General features: G+C 39.0%; 1 protein-coding gene across 3 annotated transcripts in view; it reads left to right on the top strand.

The window, feature by feature from the left end:
- Positions 1-23,224, top strand: part of zfp64 (zinc finger protein 64 homolog (mouse)) — a 71,021-nt gene that overhangs the window by 24,967 nt on the left and 22,830 nt on the right. For all 3 annotated transcript variants that reach the window (XM_079588912.1, XM_079588911.1, XM_079588910.1), the window contains 2 exons: positions 5,370-5,479; positions 12,509-12,549. The gene's annotated coding sequence lies outside the window, so the exon portion shown is untranslated. The remainder of the gene's footprint in view (positions 1-5,369; positions 5,480-12,508; positions 12,550-23,224) is intronic.

Below are 23,224 nucleotides of genomic sequence, written 5' to 3'. Positions count from 1 at the left end.
TCTCTATCTATCTGTCTGTCTGTCTGTCTCTACCTATCTGTCTGTCTGTCTCTATCTGTCTGTCTGCCTGTCTGTCTCTACCTATCTGTCTGTCTGTCTGTCTCTATCTGTCTGTCTGTCTGTCTGTCTCTATCTGTCTGTCTGTGTATTTTTCTACCTATATATATATATCTGTCTGTCTGTCTCTATCTATCTGTCTGTCTGTCTGTCTCTACCTATCTGTCTGTCTATCTGTCTGTCTGTCTGTCTGTCTCTACCTATCTATCTATCTGTCTGTCTCTACCTATCTGTCTGTCTGTCTGTTTGTCTGTCTCTACCTATCTGTCTGTCTGTTTGTCTGTCTCTACCTATCTGTCTGTCTGTCTGTTTGTCTGTCTCTACCTATCTGTCTGTCTGTCTGTTTGTTTGTCTGTCTCTATCTATCTATCTATCTATCTATCTATCTATCTATCTGTCTAATATTAGTTATAAAACAAGTTAAAATACTAATTATTATATCATATCAAATCAGTCACATCATATATATCATATCATAACAATGTTCTTTTGTGTTTTGCAGAAAGAAAATGTCATACAGGTTTAGAAAGACATGAGTGTGAGTAAATGACAGAATTTTAATTTTCAAGGTCAACTATCCCTGTAATATATTATGCAGTGTTGCTTTCCCAATAAACGTGTCTTGTGTTGAGGATTTTTAGATGACAAACGTTGAAACTGTTTTGCAGTGAAGAGAGTTCATTCCTGACCTCACAGTCCTCTTCCTCCATGTTGGGCATGTACAATAATTACGAATTTCAAAAACTTTTCCATTCACACAGCTCAGCGTTCCACATGAAGTCAGGAAAACATTGCATTTAGCACAGGGTTTGAATAAAGAGAAAAGGGCTTTTGAATAAAAACCCTTCCTCCATTCAGCATACCAACACGCTGTGACACCCGTGACCCAGACCACCCACACAGCGGGATTAAAACGCACCTCACCGGAAACTGACAGTGACCAGTAGACTAAAGGTGTCCATTTTAGCCCAAAAAAAAGAGAGGAAAAAATGGCTTCCACACTTCAGCGACTCTGCCGTGATCAATATGCTAACTCCTGGAATGCGAAAACGATGTGTGCTTGTGCGAGGATGAAGGGACGCTTGACAAAGACGGATAGATTTGCACCGTCCGTGAAATGTCACTGATTCAGTGGAGGATGTCGCCTCCAGAGCGCTCGGCTGTGTGATAAGACTGACACATCAGCACTCGCTTTGGAAGTGGCATAGTGCCCCCCTGTCTCTCTCTCTCTCTCTCTCTCTCTCTCTCTCTCTCTCTCTCTCGCGCGCTCCTGTCATCCCTGACGAATGACAGTGGCCACCACCGCGGTCCACCCACCTCATGGGAATGGCCGAGAGAAAATGAGCACAATTAAAAAATGGATGAGAGACAATCACGGGAGGAAATGTCAATCGAGGATTTTCAGGTGGTCACGGGTTTAATTGAAGGGTGATGAGCCGACAGTTCTGCTTGCCTGCTTTGAACGGAAAGTAACTTGTTGACAGATTCCTGAAGGAAAAAGTCACTTCAGCTACTTGTAAACAACTAGACGTTAGCTTTAAATACTGTGTGAAATGAGTGCAGTTTTCTGTTCAGATGTTGATTAACTGTTGAAAGAGGAAGTTATACTGGAGGGCTCATTCCATTTTAAAATAGTTAAAATACAGATATGAACCATGATTTGCTACTTCTAGTTGGTTGTGGGTGATATAGGGGGAGGGACTTTTATTATTCGTTATATATTATTGTTGCAATAAATTAGAATGATTTCATTACATTACTGTGCAGAATTAGGAAATATACTGTGTAAGAAAACAGCATAACAGTGTAAGCAATAACTCATAAATTAAGAAGTTAATACCTCAACATAATAATAATTCAACAAGGATGCATTATTGATCAAAAGTGACAAAATGCTGTTATTTGTAACTTTCTATTCCAAGAATCCTGAAATAATTGATCACAGTTTCCATAAAAAACAGTTTTCAACATTGATGATAATAATAATAAATGTTTCTTGAGCATCAAATTAGCATATTAGAATGATTTCTGAAGGATCATGTGACACTGAAGATGCTGGAAATGCAGCTTTAATCACAGGAATAAATTACATTTTAAAATATAGTAAAAAAAAAAGAAAACTCTTATTTTAAATTGTAATTATATTTAATTATATTCCTGTTTTTACTGTATTTTTGGTCAAATTAATGCAGTCCTGGTGAGCAGAAGAGACTTCTTTCAAAAGGCTTGTTTAGAATATACATGAAATTGGCTCAGTATTGACAATCGATATTTTAAATTAGGATATTAATTAAGCAAATCAAATGCACCTTAAAAGATTTATATTATTGGTGAATTTATATTATTGGTGAAGAAGGAATATTCTGTATTTAGATTTCACGAGTGTGTGTAACACCTCTGAGTGATGCTCAGAAAGATAGTTGTATCAAAAATAAATAAATCTCTGCCATCATAATCCATAAATATAACTCAAACTTATTTTATTTCAGCTAGTTGCCAAAACAACATTTCTCATTTTCTTTTCTTTTAACTTGAAGCACTAAAATTACTAAAACAAATATATAAAATGTATAAAAAACTATGGCCATATTAAAAAACTAAGAAAAATAACAAAAACACCCAAGTACTAAATATAAAAATACAAAATATGAAACTATGATGGTATATCAATGACAGGGGGTGTTTGCACGACACCATTTTCAAAAAAAAAAAAAAAAACAGAAAACTTTTTATGCGTTTTTGCTGTTTATTTACTGTATACGTTAAAAGCATTTGGGGGCCTGAAAACGCAAACTTTTGAAAACAGGTTTCACAGTGCAAGTTGGAAACGTTACCGTTATCGTCTCTGTGTAAACTACAAAAAGCTAATTTGTGTAAACGGTGGCGGTAAATTGGCACGTAGTGTTTCTTTACAAACTTCCATCGCCAACTACTGGCCAGGCATGAATAATACAGTGTTTTAGTCATTTTCAGGGATCCGTGTGAACGGGGATCGTTGTCGTCTAAATGCGAAACTTTTCAAAAATGAAAAGCAAATACTGTTCCGTTTTAGTACATCGCTGTTGAGTACAGTAAATGACACTGCATTGCCCCAGTTATTTCTAATTAGGCCACTAAGCTTAGAACAAATTCATGTGGAAGAACTTTGCTTTATTTCTTTTTATTTCCATATACTGAACCTCATACGGCCAGATAAATCTGCAAATGAACCGGACTTCCTGCAGAAAAGCCTTGTATGACATAAAGACTTTATATCTTTGTTGAGTGATTGTGTATCAGACTAACACACATTTACTCTCCATGGCATAAGAGTGACAGAAAGTGAAAGGCAAGTTGTGTGACCAGAACTTATGAGACACGCTGAGGGAAAAGCGAGAGTCTCTGTAGTGCAACTCACTATTGACCTACAATCTGACCCGCTGTTTGGAGTCCACACGCTGCCCTCTCGGACAGCTGACTGAAGCACACGTCTCGCCAGATATTACATTGTTTTTTTTGTTTTTTACTCCTGACTGGAGGTTTATGTTGTATTGTTTTCATCTTTTGTCCCTCTTTGACTTCTCTTTCCCACCTCCGACCATGTTTTGTGTGCGTTTATTTATCCGTACAAAGTTCTGCGTTGGTGTTTTCTTGCCGCGTACGATATCTCTCAGCGTATCTAGGATCTTGTTCCTCGTGACTTCATGGAAAACGTGTCCCTGCCAGAGACGAAATGTTGCACGCCCATTGGAGGTGTGTAACTAATAGCTCAGGTCAGCCGCGCTCCCTGTATTTATGACACCATGGCCTATGAAATATGAACGGGCGGATTGAGATGCACAACTTCCTCTCTTTTTTTAAAGCAGCGAGACCATCAGATGCAACAGTGATAAAATGCCATGGCTGAGAGGTAAACTAATAATAGTGTTCTCCACCTGAAACTGTCACGTTGATGCTCGAGTCTGGAGCATCCGAATATCCACAGCTAAGCCACCTGGGTAAGACCCACAATGCCAATTAAATAACAGGAGGAGGTTGGATTTGAATATGTATGTGATATAAATGTGTCCAAATGTCTGTTCTCAAATGGATAGTTCAGGTTCGAAAAGCTGATCGGGTTGAAGTTGAAGTTCTATATATATCTTGGCAAAAGAAATGCATATTAGTGATGCTTCCTGAAAATAAGTGAACAAAACAACAAAAAGAGGATTCATTTGGCGTGTAACTTCTTGTCCCTAACCGTTTGTTTCATCAAACATTCTTTGATGAATAGAAAGTTTTAAAAAGCAGCATTTATGTGAAATAGAAAGGTTTTTTTAACATTACAGATGTATTTACTGTAAATTTTGATCAAATTAATGCATCCTTAATAAATAAATAAAACATTTAAATGACCTCAAACTTTTTAACAGTTGTGTATGACATTAACTTTTTTGCGAGCCACCCACTGTGGCTTTGGTTTTCCAAATTTACTTGCCACTCAGTATTTCCACTGGCCACACTTTTTTTCACAATTGATATCATGGGAAAAAACTGCCATATAGATATGTTTAATATTATCTCATAATTTGGCAGCAGGAATATTAGGCTGGTGTCACTTTAATTAGGCTGCTGTCACTTTAAGACCTGACACACAGATAATAATAATAATTCGATACATTTATATAGCGCTTTTTCTGAGACCTCAAAGCGCTTTACATAGAAGGGGGGGATATATAGATCAAATATAGGCTACTGTTACACATGCATATTCTTTCTCAACTGACCGGCAATTATATATTATTTTGTGTGTCTTTGACTGTTTAAGTGCAACAAGCAACGAAAAAGAAGTACATTTATTACTAATAGGCGACTTTATGTGCGCACACTTTGTGTCTGGGCATGAAATCTGTGGGAATGAGGAAAATTATGTGCAATGCGCGCAATTCCACGCTGAAATCCAAGCCTTGTAACACCAACAATATTCATCCAGAGCAAATGAATCGAGTGAGTGAGGACAGACGGGTTTGTGTGTAACTCACTGTCGGAGAGATGAGAGCGAGAAAGCTCAGCTGGTGTCGTGTGTCTATTCTGTGGAAAGGAAGCGTTTCAGATATTTCAGTATTAATATGTATCGAAAAATCTTTATTTTCGACAACTCTACAATGCCTTTTAGTTTATTATTATTATTATTAAAAGACTACAACTGAAAAATGTATGTATTCTATATAAAATTCAAGCTGCCAAAGTGGCTAGTAGGAGTGACTGCGTTACATGCCACTGCTGGTGTTAATGTCAAGCCCTGTGTTCACAGTATATGTATTTTAAAGCCTTTTTTCCTTTTATTGTGACAGGACAGTTGAAGCAGAGACAGGATCACAGGAAAGGGACACGAGCCGGGACTCAACCTCGAACTGCCCAAAATCGAATTGACATGATACTTTACCAGATCTACATTTGAATGGTACGTTTGCACAACCTTTACATAAAACCTTATAGCCTATCCAGTATAAACATTAAACGAGAATGCATATGTTTATATTTTTTTCTTTTCTTTTTTTTTACAATCAAGGTTATATCAAAATTGACATTTCCATTGATGCATTTGGCATTGGTTTTATGGTATACAAGGTATACATTTTATCAGTTAATTTATTTATTTTAATATATGTTGCAGATTTCATTGTGCGTAATTGTATGTTGATGTGATTAATATAGTCCTATTTATTTAACACAATTTGTTCTTGAGTCCACTTTTCACGAGCCAATCAGTTTTCAGTAAACAAAATCAAGCCCTACTTTTTTCACTCTGAAATGTTACACTGGTTGTGAATGGCATTTTATTTTGACTGAAAAGTAACATCTTAATTAATTATCAAAACTTCTAACAGCTAATAATAAGTCATGGGGAAACTGCTGCTTTTCCGCTGATCTCGACAAAAACGTCTACCGCTCATCTGACGATGGGGACAATATTTCACCATGTTAAACTCTCACAGGAGGCAGTCAGAGCCGCGGAGCTCTTTCTGCCGGTAGCTAACACATTCACAAATGACCATTTATTACTTCCCACTATTTTTAAAGGGAGAAATGACAGCCTCTCTGTCAAATCTAACAAGGGAATAGCTTTCAGCTGCTTACTCCCCAATAACTCATCACAGCGACCTTTTGAACAGGAATTAGGGCACTTTTTGTTTTTTAGGCCTTTTGCATTTTAATTTCAGAAAGTAGCAAGGGCGGAATCCGTCGGCCATAGACGGACATTGGCTTATCGTCTTAATGTTGACGTAGTGAGTCAAAGTAGGACAGTAAAAGTAACAGACAGGAACAATATTCACAAATGACACAAAACAAGATATTGAAAGTGAAAACATGGTAGGGATGGACTTGGTTTCATCTACACTCTTAAAAATACAGGTTCCTGAAACTCTCTTCATATTCTGAGTGCAATCAATAATAGAAGTGGTTTAAATATTTTTTAAAATTATAATATATATATATATATCTTCTGTGAAAATCTCAAGACCAAAAATATTCATCCAAACATTGCATTCGGTCTTATGCTGCGTTCACACCATGTCGTTATAACCGTAATTACAAGATGGCAACCCGTGACCTTCTACTTGGATCTGCAGCAGTCAGGTGGTACAACTAGAGCTCTGTAAGTTGTTTAAGTTCATTATTATTCTAATGTTATGTGCTTTGAGACGTGAGGTAATTTAATGCCCATTCCCGTGACGCTTTGCAGAATCTGCTCTGGCTGTGCGTTCATGTGTGACGATGGGATCTTATGAAATTGCCGCTCTGAAATGACCCACCCCATCTTTAAAAATCTTTATTTTTAAAATCCCCCTGTAGTTAATAATTTGATCCCTTAAAACTCATGTTTGATCACCAAAATGACATATTTAAAAGTTTTTTCCTTGGAAAAGAAATTATTCATGCCTTAAAATAGCTTGAATGTGACTCTACACCCTCGCTTCATTTAGTATATGCGATTCTATGAATATGCAAATGAGCCCCGCCTCCACTCACTCACACAGCTCAGAGATCCACTCGTTGGTGATCACACTTTGACCTGATTGGTTACAAGGTAGTTTGTGACGTCAGAAACACGATTTCAAACCACATTTTTGAGACTGTCTTTGGCTCACTGCAGAAATTACTCAGCAATGGTGTTGACTTATGAATTTGCACATGGTTTGTCTTAAAGCATATTAAAAACACCACATAGACACATTAAAAGCTTGATTTTCACCACAGGGGGACTTTAAGAATGTACTGGCAATTTGATTCGGTTCTGAAATGTGGTAATGTGAATGAATCAGTTTATTTATTTGGTTCACAGAATATTCTGAATTATTCAGTTTTTTTATCTTAGTCATTGTTCACCCTAATATTATCTTCTTAATAATGTGAACCCTTTTTTAAGAAATTATGGATATTTTGATTTCATTGTTGATAAAAGTAGCTAAATGCTCAGAGGAATGATGATTGTACCACATGGCAATATAAAAAGAGAATCTTTAACAGAAAATTAGATCTTGTAAATATGACATCAATACATGAATCATGTGTTTAATATTGTGGAAATCTGACCTCAGGGCTGTTGAGTTGCTGCTCGCTGCATGCAGACATCGAGACGCAAGCTCTTTTCTCCGTCTCTTTCACTCTCATCCCAAATCCATTTTCAGATCTCCACACTCTAATGTTTTGATATTTCTTTATCATTATGTACCAATTCGGCATGCTTTGCCCTCTGGGAAATCAGTTACCACACCCCTTTCTGCTGCCATCACAATGAGAATGATAGTGAATTTCTTTCTGTGGTTTCAGAGTACCAAACCAAATTAAGTAAGTGAATGAAAAAGGCGAATGGAAAAGCCAGCAGGGCTCTTGTTGAAGCGTCGCTGTCCTTGGCGTTACCGTTGAGTGTTGTCTAAATAATTCACTAATAAAACGAAACATAACAGACACCTCCAGACGCCCTGAAAGCGTGCAGTTAATCCCATAAAATAAAATAAAGATTTTTTTTTATCTCAAGGCTGAGATGAAATAATAACGCAATATTAAAGTGTGCAAGAGAGCACAGCCCTCGCAACAAATAACACAGCGCCTTGGGTATATGATATTACAGTCAGAAAGATTGTGCTGCTTATATCAGAGATTCTGTTTCAACAGCAGTTTGGAAACTTTAAAGTCGTCATCATGAAATGCCATTTGTTACCTACTTGACTTCTGTAATGTGATGCGTTTTAGAGTGAAATGGGATATTCAGTGGGAAGAAAATATAGGGTGGGACTGGATTTTATCCACTGCAAATTGATCGTTTCCAAAGTCATGATCCGTAAGTGAAAATCCCATTCATTTTCTCCATAGAAAAATGTATTTGTTAAAATGTAATAATAATTATATAATCGTATACGTCTGCAAGACGCTTAAAGAAACCTTCCTGCAAATCTCCCTGAAAAACTATGTGTGAGTGTACCTAGACAAAAGCTGTTATAAACGAAAAGGGTGCTCACACCAAATATTGATTTGAAAATACTAACGTGCTCAAGACTTTTGTACAGTACTGTACGTGCAACATTTCAGCCGTAAATAAATTATAAATGTTAGCTTGATTGTTAAAAGTATAGCGGAGGATTTTCTTTTTCCGGGTGGGTAGCCTATACTATTGGTCCACCTAAGTGTCAATCATTCTGGTGATATGTTTACATAAGGCCGTCGTACGTGCTCGTCCCTATGTAGTTTTCGCTTTCAGGTGTATTATGCGTGATGAGTTACGGTTTTAGCCATTCCTTTGAAAATGGCTGAGGGTCGAAAGAGAAAAAATGTATACGAAGTGTATGATAAGAAGAGAAAGGCCGCAGAATAAAGAAACAAGACCAGAGTGATTTTGGGTGAATATTTCACAGCTATGATTAGCGATGCTAGCCCTGGCACAAGTCATGCACCGCGTAGACACGGTAAACATCTCAATTTGTAGTTGAGACAAATTCATTCTCAAATAGAGTGTTGCGCATGTGCATTTTTAAAAAAAATTGGAGAGGGCGGGTCTTTTCTAAAATTAGGAAAAATCCTCCGCTATACCTTTAATTTCCCGCCTATTGATGTAAGTTTATGCTGAAGCATAATAAAATAGTGGTTTGTATTTTAAAATACATATCTCGCCTCTCGCGTGTCATTATATGTAGTGAGTTGGCTCACATGATTTATGTTTCACGCTTCAGAACTTCCGTTAAGGTACCGTATTTTCCGGACTATAAGTCGCACTTTTTTTCATTGTTTGGCTGGTCCTGCGACTTATAGTCAGGTGCGACTTATATATCAAAATTAATTCATACTGACTGAGATGAACCAGGAGAAAACATTACCGTCTACAGCCGCGAGAGGGCGCTCTAGTGGCAGAGTTGTTCAGAAGCGACAGAGAGGAAGAATTCACGGGATTCAGTGATGTGTGGAATGAGATCACGGCAGCTTGGTGAACTTGCTGACTGGTAACTTGTTGGACTCGCTGGCTTATGTTAATTTAGCCTATTCAGCCTCCCAGGTATATGTTCTTTATGCTATTGTGTAGCTGAATCACTGTTAATGTGTTTTACGGTAACATACCGGACACCTATTTAGCCTGTTGTTCTGTGTGCTACTGTGTAGTTGAATAACTTGCCTTTCCAGATTAAATGTCTGTTCTTGGATTTTGTGAAATAAATTTCTAAATAAATGCGACTTATAGTCCAGTGCGACTTATATGTTTTTTTCCTCTTCTTGACGCATTTTTTTACTGATGCGACTTATACTCCGGAAAATACGGTAACATTGTTAGCATCGATGCTCCCTGGTTCTCATGTTGCATTGTGGGACTTTTTAGGGAGCAAATGTTTCAGTGCACTGGAAGGTTTTTGCGATTGAGACAGTTTTTTAAAATGGCCGACTCCCTAAAAGTGACCTGACTTCTGAACTGGAAGCTGATTGAGATGCACCCTGGGTCCCCAGGAGCAGGGTTGAAGACCTTTGGGCTGGATCCCAAATGGCGTGTGCTCGCCAAGTGTAGGAATCTGTAGGGTGTCCCATTCTGCATTTCAGTGCTGAGAAGTGTGCTTGCGAGCGCCGCCTTTGTGCCCTCGATTCGGACTTTGGCGAAGCCCGCACTTTCGCACCCTCCTTACGAGTGACCTATCCAGGAATCATTGCAAAGTTGCGAACGCCCAATCAGATAATCTATCAGCTGTTTGACTTTCGGTGGCATGGTGTCATCAAGCCTGTCCCAAAATACACTCTCGCGTGCCCTCGTGGACTCGAGATTTAGTGCTCACACCCAAAGTGCGGCACATGAAGCCACCTCTCAGTACTAAACTGAGTTTTTTCCCTGCTGATTAAACAAATACACAAAATGATGTCAAAATGCGCGGCCTTGTTGAGTATTCACGGAAACACAGTCAGTTATGTTTTAAGTGAACGTTGAGAAGGAAAACGAATGTGTAACAGTATATCCGTGGGTCAGTCTTAAAGTGACAGCAGCCTAAAAGGACACAGGCTTGTACCTTCGTATTTTTCATGATTTTTTTTTCATATGCTTTTTTACTGCAAATAATGTTTGATAGAAACAAAAGAATGATTCATCTCAATGTTTTTTTCTGAAATCCATATGCAGAACATAAATGGGAAGTTCAGGAACCAAGAAAAAGTGGGCCAACACCTTCTATTAAAGACTGAGTCAGTTTTGCTACAAGATTATGAAGACAAAACTATTTATTTGGAACAATGTGCACTTTTTAAATTAATCTTACACAATAAGACTGAGTTTTAAGAAAGGAAATGGGATCCGTTTTGATTTCATGTGGTCAGTGAAAGCAGTACAGGATAAGCCTGATGTTGCAAGTGCAAAGTTGTCTTAAAAGGTCTCTTTCTGTCTGTAATCATAGTTATTAAATGTGTTTACACACACAATTCCACACATTTCCTGTTTGTTCAACAAGAACCCCACTTTTTATGCACCTTTCCAACTGCAAAAAGTGCCGCGGTTTATTTAGTGTTCGACTCTGCACATTTTGTTGCACATTTTGCAAGAAAAACAAGACTAGGCACTATTTCGAACAGAATGAAAATCCCTCCGTGCACCTGGCATGGCTGCCAATGGTAAATGAGCTGAGAAAAAACTCATCATCTGTCTGCCGTTATCATTAGCAGCAATAATTATGTTTACAATGCCCCCTCATCATCTGTGGGAGCTGCGGCGCAGATGAGAGAGTCGTCCCCCCGTGAGCGCCGCGGATGTTGCGGTTTTGAAGGACAGCTATGATCTTTGTCTTTCAGATCAAGCTTCATGTTACTCTGCCAACTCTCACATCAACCTGCTCTCTGATCTCGCAGAGACACAAAGTGTCTGACAGATTCACTCACAACGTATGCCCGGTATTTTACTGTTTGCCCTTGACAGATGCTTGCGGATCCAAATCCCGCCCGCGGAATGACGTTACACGGCTGAGAGGAGGACAAAAACTCCACTTCATGACTCGACTTTGGCCTTTTCTCACTGTTACTGGCTAATCAGTTGAATCGGAAAGCATGTTGACGTTCTCGAAACGCCATTCGCCACAGAGCACTTCAGTATAACGTTAAATAAGTACCACAGAGCCTTCTGCGGTATAACGTTACCGTCTAGCCCACAATAAGCTATTTACCACCGAGGAGTCAGGGGTAAAATATTATCTGCACATCAGCATTACTTATTAATTTGACCATTTATTCTTGGGCCACAACTCCAATATAACATGTCACCTGTTCTCGAAAAAGCAAATTGCCTGGGAAGTGTATTGAATTACACGTTCCCCCTATTTACCGGAAAAACAGGTCTTGTAGAGATAACAAGAAAGGCGATATTTACTGTAGCCTACAGCCTTGTGATGTCTTGCGTTACTTTGCCAGATAGCTCAAGTCTCAAGATCAGCTCGGGAGTGAGAAAAGCCACTGCGATGTCTTTGTTGTACTCCTTTTTAGAGAAAAAGCCTTTTGTGTTTAAGACTTGGAGCCTTAATAACCTCTCCTTATAATCTAATATAACATACTTGTATGACTGAAGCAGGCGTAGCGGCTTTATTCATTCCTTTCTCGACAGCCTGCTTGTTTTCTGCTAACATTATGTGGTTATTAAAGTTGCAAACAATACAGCATGTTGTGAATCAACAGACGGATGCGAAACGCTAAAACAGGTGCATGCAAAGTCTCCTAAAGAGGCTAGCGGCACACCTGTTTAAATGCTCCAAATAGTGTAATTGATGTATGCTCACCCAGCGAATAAGTCTGAACTGACATACAGGCAGTGGCGCTCATTTATAACTTTAATAAGGCAGAAATGCATTACACAGTTTCTTCTTGCTCCATCCCCACTAGGCAAGTATTGATGTATTCAAAGAGGACGCTGCCCCCACTGGATGTTCCTTGTTTCTTTGTCTACTAATGCAAGAATGGTTTTTATTTGTACTTTCTACAGATGGTGATGGATACTGTTGGTGAGAAGATGCATATTTATAGGTACCCGCAGACAATTCAATATTTTTTTCCTCATTAAAAAGTTTTTTAAATAGTACTTTTTCAAATGTTTTAAATTATGTATATTTGTGTGTATATAACTATTTATATATTATTTAACTAATGTCAAATATATATATATATATATTATATGTTAACATTTTATATATATTTTGAACTAATTAGAATAAATGAAGAAATTATCTAAGTATATATATGTATATATGCACATGTATGTACTGTATGTTTATACTGTATATATATATAATAGAACAATTTTGTTCCTGGTAAAATAAAGGTTATAATAATAATTTGAAAAATAGTAGAACATTTTTAAATAGTTCAAATTATATATAAAATAAGAACATATTTATATACAGTATATATATATATATATATATATATATATATATATAAGCAGATTATTTATTGTATTTATTATTTATATATTTTATATAAGAAAGTAAAAATTCTGATAGATTAATGTTCTTTATATAATTTTTATAATTCAAGGTGTGTGTGTGTGTGTGTGTGTGTGTGTGTGTGTGTGTGTGTGTGTGTGTGTGTGTGTGTGTGTGTGTGTGTGTGTGTGTGTGTGTGTGTGTGTGTGTGTGTGTGTGTGTGTGTGTGTGTGTGTGTGTGTGTGTGTGTGTGTGTGTGTGTGTGTGTGTGTGTGTGTGTGTGTGTGTGTGTGTGTGTGTGTGTGTGTGTGTGTGTGTGTGTGTGTGTGTGTGTGTGTGTGTGTGTGTGTGTGTGTGTGTGAGAGAGAAATTGTGCTCCATTCTCATTTCCTTAAAATCCATTTGATATAATCTAGCTGGTCATTATAGTTGGTCAAGCATCATGTTCCAAAACACAGCTACCATCTTAGACTTTCCATCGGGATTGATATTATTTTAATCCCAAATGACTTATTTAACTGATCACTGCTGAAACGGAGATTGTAGAAACACATTCCAGGTCAGCCATTTGAGATTGTTACCTAGCTGTGTTTTAATGTCTTGCCTTGACTGATGGCTAGGAAAAGCTCTTAGACGAGCCTCATCTCCAGCGCTCTGTTTATCAGACACATTGAGTGGAGAAAACACATGGCTCAGTGGCCATATGCTACATTACATCCATTATGGCGTCTGGATAGCATACTGATGTTGATTGAACTCGCACACACATACACACGCACACGCCAATAATTGCATCTTATTGTCAGTCTCTACTTTATGGTCTCATTCCAATACTGCTGATGAAACAGTTCAATTAGTTTTTGTCAGTTCATTTAAAGCTGAGTAACATTTTATTGTCAAATACGTTCTGCTCTCTGAGTAGGAGAGACAAAGCCCTGGCAAACATCACCAGATGGATTCGGGTGGCCAAAAGATTTCAGGGGTATGACGATTAAAAATGTATTACCGTGACAAAACCAGGCAGAATCCGACTCCAAAGCGCCTGGAATAGAGGGTGAGAGGTCAAAGGTCAGAGATATTTTAAAAGGAAGTTGATAAGACAAGACACGCTTTAGTAAGATAAAAGGGACTGTCAATGCATCTATGTTTATTTGTAACAGAGTTTTGATCGTCTCACCAGCTCTCGGTGTTGATTTTAGCTGCTAGATGAGCACAACTAAACTTAATGGCAGTGAGAAAGTAGGAAGAATCTATTATATTTCCAACTAGATAATTGGAAACCGTGTAGTTATGTCTTGGAGCCAGCGAAAATGGCCAGATTCCATTTTGCCGTCACACTCCAATCACTGACATCCTTAGGCTAATGTGGAGAAGTGCCATGGTGGTTTTAACCACTTTCTGTCTTATAAAAAGCATTACGGTTGGAAAGTTGATTATTAAGACTAGATTTTCACTTTCTCCTGAGAAAATGCAAGAGGTACTTACCCATGCAAAACTATAGGGTGTGCTGAATGGTTGCCAGGGGATTGCTATGCGGTTGCTTTGATTGGTTTTTAGCATGTTGCTAAGTGATAAATTACAGTCCCAAATATAGATATTCTGCTCTATAGATAACACGAATTGCTCACTATAATTCTATGGTATTTTTTCCAGTTTATATATGTATATATGAACGAGTCATTGAATCTTTGATAACGAACTGATTCGTTAAAAGAACATAATTAGTCATTAACCATTATGTTTCTGCATGACTTCAGCAATATTTAAGCACCATAAGTGTTTTCCTTACAAATGGCATCTTGAGTGAAATGAACATCCTCTTTTGTTTAGTCACAGGCTATTGTTCACGGAAACATATATCCATTTATTTTGTTCACGAATGAGAAGAATCATTCAGACATGTCTCATTCTGAAATAATGCTGAACTCTTTCCCCGCCATTGATGTAATTTTCTGTCATTTATGAGACGACGCTTCCCTGCCATTGACAGAATTTTCCGGCAATCCATGTTTTCACTGTTATACGGTAGGGGGCGCTATTACACATCTTCTGAAAGAGCACTGGATCTCCTGATCAAAACACAGGCGAAGAAGCAGAAACCAGCGATAAAAGCATTGCTTATGCATGTGTGAAGTAATGCAATTGTAACGGAGGCCAGCTAGTAGTCGCTGTGCGAGTAAACCTCACTCCTCTGATCTCAATAGGCGCACTAGCGACAGACGCTCTAGCCTCCTTGTTAGAGTGCCTGACTCTCATGCCGGAGACCCGGGTTCGAGACCCGCACGGAGCGGGGTGAGAAGGACCCGGGTGGAGGAGTTACACAATCATCAAACAATAAACAGCAAATACCTCGCCCTGGGTCTGCATTTCATTCGGTAACGTTTGACAGTTTTGATTTATATGCTGTGTAATGTTGATGGTCGTATTACTTTACATATGCATCGGTTTACATATGCTATCGCTTGATTCTGCTTCTTCTTCACATGTATTTTGATCAGGAGATTCTGTACTCTTTCAGAAGATGCCCCTCCCCCCAACTCCCCCTACCCAACCCTACAACAGTCAAAACCGTCAATGGTGGGGGAAGAGTTAAGAGCAATGTTTTGATAGCGCCAGAGAGACAGTGTTTATACTTTGTGGGAATATCAACTTATGAATGGATAATATATAGACATTGCATATTTAACTGAGATATGAGAAAGCATTTAAACCCAGAAACCATTATGCTCATCTGAAGAAACTTTTAAGTCTTCTAAGAATCATTGAACTCAAATGATTCTTGATAATGAATGCAAAACCTTTATTTTTAACAATATGGTCTTCTAACATAAGGTTCCTTTCTATTGAATGCAGTATCTTATCTTGAACGCAATGGAAAACTGAAAAAAAAGATATGTATGTGTGGCTGTTTGTTCTTTTTCTGTGTTTTCTTTTCTCGTCATGCACTGAGTGAGGTCACTTTGACACCGGTTATCTCTCTCCCCCCTCCCTCTGAAACCCTGATCGTTTTGTGAAACTGTTAGACGACGATTCGTTTAAAGACTCCAAATGACCCTGTGTGTCTCCATGAGACTCATTTCTTCTCTCCTTCTGTCTCCCTCCCCTGGCCCCTGACAACTCTGATGGCCGATACTTACACACACACACACGCAGTGGATGGCTCGGATGGGTTTTCTGCTGGCGTAATGCGCTTTGTTGTGTAAAGGTATCAATCAGAGCGGCGCAGATTATTAGAGTGTCTGAAAGAGATCAAACAATGTTGCCGTCTGCCCCCCCGTCCCCCCCCCCCCCCCCCCCCCCCCCTTGCGTCTGATTTACAGAGCGTCTGATAAAGTACTCCAGCTCTCTGTCAGGGCCCAACATGACGGCCGGCCGCACTCGCCGGATAAATTATTGCGCAGCAAAGCCATAATGTCTCTCCGCCTAGCAACTATAGCGGCCCGCCGGCACCCGAGGAAGACTGCCTGCCATAATGCCGTTGAGTCCAGGGTCAACATTTACTGTAACTAAGGGGTTGAAACACACTCCCACCCATCTCATCTCCGTTCCTAATTTTTAGGTGCTCTGCCATACGACCCGTTTTAACCTCACGGAATGACTCTTACAATTTGCATATCAATTGTAGGTCGAAGGAATGTCCTGTAAATTACCTGAAAATCTATTCAACGTCTTCATCTGATTAAATAGTTCACTATTACTGTTGCTCATACTCAGGGTTAGGGATTAGGGAAATTATCAGTAGACCCGGAAGATTTTAAAACGAGCAGTTCATTCACGAACCCATAAGATCTTACCTTCATGCTGTGGAAATAAAAACTGGAAGACGAGCGCAGCGCTGAAAGGGGGCGGGGCTACATAAGGTCTATAGTGCCCTAAACTTAAAAAAGTAGTTTGCATAAAATAATTGTATTTTTTTATTTATTATATAGTTACATAAAATATTTACTCTTGTTGTTCAGTGTCACCACCAAAGAGATTTGTTTGTGCATACGTTTGACCAGAGATATTATGTCTATTTGTTTCTGGCCTGCTGTCCATCGCCGCAATACTCAGTTCTTTCCAGAAAAGTCCACCTAGCCTTATTAAATAGCACTTTAACTGTGATTCATTCAAAGCTTCCTTTTAAAATGATGAGGACTATGCAAGTCCTTTGTTTAAGTTTTGCTTAAAAAGCACATGCATGATTTTCTGATGATCAAATGGGTTTGGCGGGTCAGCAGAATAAAGAATAAGAAAATGTAGAGAGTGGAAGAATGGTATGTATGTGCGCTTTTATTCAGTATTTCTTTTGTTGTGAAATAAATCAAGCTGATTTCTCATATATTCAAGGCTTCAATCTGTGTTGACTGAGATTGTGAAAGCATAGTCTCTGCGAGTTGTTAAAGACAGCAAAAACTTAATTCATAATTATTAGAAAACTAACATAGCATCAGTAATATTATTGCATACTAAAGCAACCTGAGCCATATTTAGGGACAAGAATTTCATAGAAAATTGGGAACCACCCTAGCAACATGTTTAAAAACATTCATCATGGCGTCTACTTTTGCATGTGTAAAAAAACTAGTGTCATAAAATAGTTTCAAGCACTTGGAGGAAATACTTTCAGAATAAGTGAACTGATATGAGAGTGCTTGACTTATTCATTTTGCTCTAGAGCCTTATGTCACTGCCACGTTACAATTGCATTGTAAAAAATCTCCCCGCGGGACGTTAATTGAGCATAAAGCATATTCAAGTTAGCTGACATCAAAGCAACTGGCCCGCACTCAGAGATAAAATGAGCTGTCGATCAGCAGAGCGGGATTTTGTCCATTTTCAGCATTTTTGGGCCTTTCTTTGTTTCTGGTCAATTGGTAATTGTAAGATATCAGAAACTGCCTTTTGCCTAGAGAAAGACCCTTAAAACCTTTCAAACTAAAGTGACTTTTTATCCACTGCAATATAACAGCTGACCTATATATAACATCATATGAAAAGGAAATGTAAGGTCCATTTATACGTTAACGTTTCATGCTAAAGCACACAGATCAACCATCAGAGAAAAAAGAATGAGAAAACAAGAAAGAAATAGAAATGTAGTTTTCACAGTGAAAGTCTTCTGGGGCTGGGACAAGAAATTGTGAGATAAATAAGACTCTCTAAAATGAATCTCTCTCGTATATGAAACATAACTATTTGATGTTCTTCTCTAGTTCTTTTTTTTATTTTATTTTTTTTACATTTACTTTCAATGCCATTTTACCAGCCAAAGTGTGGGGTCACGAAACTCACTCTCGGCCCGAGCCATCACGGAAAAGACACGACTGCAAAGAAAAGAAAGTGGCATGCAGCTAAAAGATAGATGCTGTCAATCGGTGGTGATGAATATTTAACTTGTGTTTTATCCATTAGAGCTTTTTTCATGAAAAAAAGAGTATTATACAACACACCCTGCCGTGAGAGCAAGGCTGGTGGACCGTATAATGTAGGAGTTTCAACTATATTCTCCTTCTATCCCGTTTCCTCCAGGAAAGTGCTTGTGATGGATCCGGTGCTCAGGCCTGTGTTTCCCCTGATTTAAGAGCCAAATGATGAAGTAACTACACATCCAAAAACAAACAATTGCAATTACATCTGGATCCACTAGTGAAAGAAACTTCACCTTTAAAGTCACCATGAAATCAAAATGAGCAATTATTTTCTTTTTTTGGGGGGGGGGGGGGGGGGGCTTGTCCAAGCCCATTATAAAGCTTGGACAAGCCAGGATATTTATGGTATGTGACCCTGGACCACAAAACCAGTCATAATTGTGGCAATAGCCAACAATACATTGTATGGGTCAAAATTATCGATTTTTCTTTTATGCCAAAAAAATCATTAGGATATTAAGTAAAGATCATGTTCCATGAAGATATTTTTTACATTTCCTACCGTAATATATAAAACATTTATTTTTGTGAGTGAATGCACCATAATTGCGAACATAAATGGACAACTTTAAAGGTGATTTTCTCAATGTTTCGATTTTATGGCACCCTCAGATTCCAGATGTTCAAATAGAGTTGTATCCCGGCCAAATATTGTCCTATCCTAACAAACCATACATCAACAGAGCCTATTTATACAGCTTGATGTATAAATCTCAATTTCAAAATTGTGACCCATGTGACTGGTTTTGTGATCCAGGGTCACATATTACTCCGATTGTGTTCGGCTGAAAGAAGAAAACACCTTGAGGGTGAGTCAATTATTTTATTTTAAACATGAAAGTATTAAGTAATCGTTTCTCTTTATATTGAACCTTTGCATAAAGGATTCTTTAAAAGTGAGTCAAGAACCCTAGAGTTCTGTAGAACCCAATCGAGCCACTTTTTTTTCTCGGAGAATGATCTAGTTTTGTGCTTGAGTTGTTGTTCTGAAAACATTATCCTGCCTTCCAGACTTTACATTAGTAGTTCCTGCCTTGAAACCAGCTGATTTAAAAGCCATGAGAACCTCCTTTTCTTTAAAGGGGAATACGGAACGATAATCTGTAGAAAAGCAGCCTTTCGCCCAGTACTTTCTCTTCTTACTTATCTCTCTTCGAGCAGCGCCATCTCTCTATTGTAATGATGCAGCTCGTAACAGCCCTTGGACTGACCTTTCTTTAATTAACTGCATCTTGATGAGCGGATCTACATAGAATGTGAAGGTTAATTAATGAAGTATCACTGCTAGTCTTAAAACCATCACCTAATGGATGACAGCTGGGCCCACCACTCTGGATTTTACCAGCCAACTCATTAGCAACTCCGGCCCGATTGACGGCTCTTCTTTTGGTCTGCGGACCATGAGCAAATTGTATTAAAAAAAAAGAACAGGGGTCCCTGATTCCCTCTCGTTTCAAAGGAAATGTGATCGCTCCTCTCAGCGGATTCAGATGCGATAGTCCGTTTTGTGAAAGTGGGAGCCGAAGGGCCGCGCTTACGTTCCTGACACAGACTGCACGATTCGGATCAGACTCTATAAAAAATGCAGATGAAAGCAATATAATATCTCCATAAAGATTCAGGAGTGTGTAATCTGTTTCCTGCAGTCTGATCTGTGACGGATGGTGATGGATAACTCCGGGTCGTAATAGCGCGCTGCTTCATCTTGATAAGACGCCGCTTTTGGGCGTCTTTTATTTCCGGATGCATTGCAACCCGCTTATCGTTGCGATTAGAAGACATCAGATACACATTAGCAAATGGAACATAGTGTAAAAAGTGTTTTATTACTGGAGGGGACAGACTGAAGGAGGGAAGATATGATTACTGGGCTGGTAGAGTTTCTAATACTTGGGAAGGAAAATTTGATAAAGCACACGAAAACTAACTTCACTTCCTATGAGTGCATGGTCTGCTTTTAGCACTGCGACTTTAAGAAGAAGAAAAGAGGACAACGGTGATGGTGATCGCCTTATCAAATTCGTTTAGTGACACAAAACATCACATATCTGGCCAAAAAAACATCCCATTTCCAATATTTGAGATGATTTTTTTATTTCTGGGTGATCTGAAAAACCTGATTTGTTGGACGTGTAAAGATTCTTGCATAACAACTTTTATTTAAGAAATCTGAAACAGTGGTTACTGCCAAATGTAATTCATTTCATGGCTTAAATCACCTCGTATCTGCCAAAAAAAAGATTGTGCCATTGTGATCTTCTGTGATTTGTGAGCTCTGCGTTTTTATTATTTGAGCTCATTATAATGATATACTATCCATAGGACATTCAAAAAGCCTTAAAGGGGAAAATGTCCAAATAAAGATACACAATTAAGCCTTATTGTGACAGCATGTTGAAATACTAGCCATCCGTGAATTCCCAGAGTAATGCATTGATACTGTTAAACTAGAACTCAAGGATGAACAAAGAACTGTTATAAGAAGCACATATACGTTATTAACACAAACTATAAGAATTGTCTCTAGGAGTTTATCAATATCAGATAGTTCATAGTTTACTTACCAAACCTGTATGACTTTCTTTCGTTTCTTCAGATTGTTCAGGTAAATTATGATATCAGGTTTTTTCTCACATAAGGCAATTGTATAACTTTAGGAGAATGAAAATAGTTGTAGAAGAGCAATGTAAACAGTCTTCAAATATCCTTTAAAGCACAAAAATCATACAGGTTTGTGTGAGTAAATGGTGACATTAAATGTGTGGGGTTTTTTACTGTTATTTATATAATGTTATAGTATTTATTTATATTTTTAACTAGCTTTTATTTTTTTATTTTCGGTTTTCCGTTGTCTTTTCTAAAGCTAAGAACTTTGTTTCAAAGCTTTCAGCTCCTCCAACAGTGTTGTTTAATTCATTCAAATGTTCATAGACTCACTGAGCAACTCCAAGACTGAGTTTTACAAACTCTGACTGATCTGGGAGATTTTGTGTATCTCTTTGCAATCTGTTTCCTTGTCAGTCAGATATGCTTGTGTCTCTATGATCCTGTTTCTATCAGCTTTTAGCTTATTTTTCTGCCTGACACATTCACCACACAGCTGCTACTAAACAAGAGCAGACATCACAGTGACTCATTTTATAATAAACAAAAATGTAAAGGCAAATCATTAAAGATTTCATCATTAAATTATAAAATACAATAATCACGCTTTTAATCAAAGGTGTCATCAGCTCAGTTTGGGGTTTCTTGTCCTCCGCTCTGGGCTTCTTGTCTTCAGTTTGGGGTTTCTTGTCCTCCGCTCTGGGCTTCTTGTCTTCAGTTTGGGGTTTATTGTCCTCCGCTATGGTCTTCTTGTCTTCAGTTTGGGGTTTCTTGTCCTCCGCTCTGGGCTTCTTGTCTTCAGTTTGGGGTTTATTGTCCTCCGCTATGGTCTTCTTGTCTTCAGTTTGGGGTTTCTTGTCCTCAGCTCTGGGCTTCTTGTCTTCAGTTTGGGGTTTCTCGTCCTCCGCTCTGGTCTTCTTGTCTTCAGTTTGGGGTTTCTTGTCCTCCGCTCTGGTCTTCTTGTCTTCAGTTTGGGGTTTCTTGTCCTCCGCTCTGGTCTTCTTATCTTTAGTTTGGGGTTTCTTGTCCTCCGCTCTGGTCTTCTTGTCTTCAGTTTGGGGTTTCTTGTCCTCCGCTCTGGTCTTCTTGTCTTCAGTTTGGGGTTTCTTGTCCTCCGCTCTGGTCTTCTTGTCTTCAGTTTGGGGTTTCTTGTCCTCCGCTCTGGTCTTCTTGTCTTCAGTTTGGGGTTTCTTGTCCTCCGCTCTGGTCTTCTTGTCTTCAGTTTGGGGTTTCTTGTCCTCCGCTCTGGTCTTCTTATCTTTAGTTTGGGGTTTCTTGTCCTCCGCTCTGGTCTTCTTGTCTTCAGTTTGGGGTTTCTTGTCCTCCGCTCTGGTCTTCTTGTCTTCAGTTTGGGGTTTCTTGTCCTCCGCTCTGGTCTTCTTATCTTTAGTTTGGGGTTTCTTGTCCTCAGCTCTGGGCTTCTTGTCTTCAGTTTGGGGTTTCTTGTCCTCCGCTCTGGGCTTCTTGTCTTCAGTTTGGGGTTTCTTGTCCTCCGCTCTGGTCTTCTTGTCTTCAGTTTGGGGTTTCTTGTCCTCCGCTCTGGTCTTCTTGTCTTCAGTTTGGGGTTTCTTGTCCTCCGCTCTGGTCTTCTTATCTTTAGTTTGGGGTTTCTTGTCCTCCGCTCTGGTCTTCTTGTCTTCAGTTTGGGGTTTCTTGTCCTCCGCTCTGGTCTTCTTGTCTTCAGTTTGGGGTTTCTTGTCCTCCGCTCTGGTCTTCTTATCTTTAGTTTGGGGTTTCTTGTCCTCAGCTCTGGTCTTCTTATCTTTAGTTTGGGGTTTCTTGTCCTCAGCTCTGGGCTTCTTGTCTTCAGTTTGGGGTTTCTTGTCCTCCGCTCTGGGCTTCTTGTCTTCAGTTTGGGGTTTCTTGTCCTCCGCTCTGGGCTTGTCTTCAGTCTGGGGTTTATTGTCCTCCGCTCTGGTCTTCTTGTCTTCAGTTTGGGGTTTCTTGTCCTCCGCTCTGGTCTTCTTATCTTTAGTTTGGGGTTTCTTGTCCTCAGCTCTGGGCTTCTTGTCTTCAGTTTGGGGTTTCTTGTCCTCCGCTCTGGGCTTCTTGTCTTCAGTTTGGGGTTTCTTGTCCTCCGCTCTGGTCTTCTTGTCTTCAGTTTGGGGTTTCTTGTCCTCCGCTCTGGTCTTCTTGTCTTCAGTTTGGGGTTTCTTGTCCTCCGTGCTGGGCTTCTTGTCTTCAGTTTGGGGTTTCTTGTCCTCCGCTCTGGTCTTCTTGTCTTCAGTCTGGGGTTCCTTGTCCGCCGCTCTGGTCTTCTTG

Source organism: Phoxinus phoxinus, assembly GCF_949152265.1.
Source record: "Phoxinus phoxinus genome assembly, chromosome: 18".
NCBI classification, from domain to species: Eukaryota; Metazoa; Chordata; class Actinopteri; order Cypriniformes; family Leuciscidae; genus Phoxinus; species Phoxinus phoxinus.
Note: the sequence above shows the minus strand (reverse complement) of the source record. Positions and strands in the feature narration are given on the sequence as shown.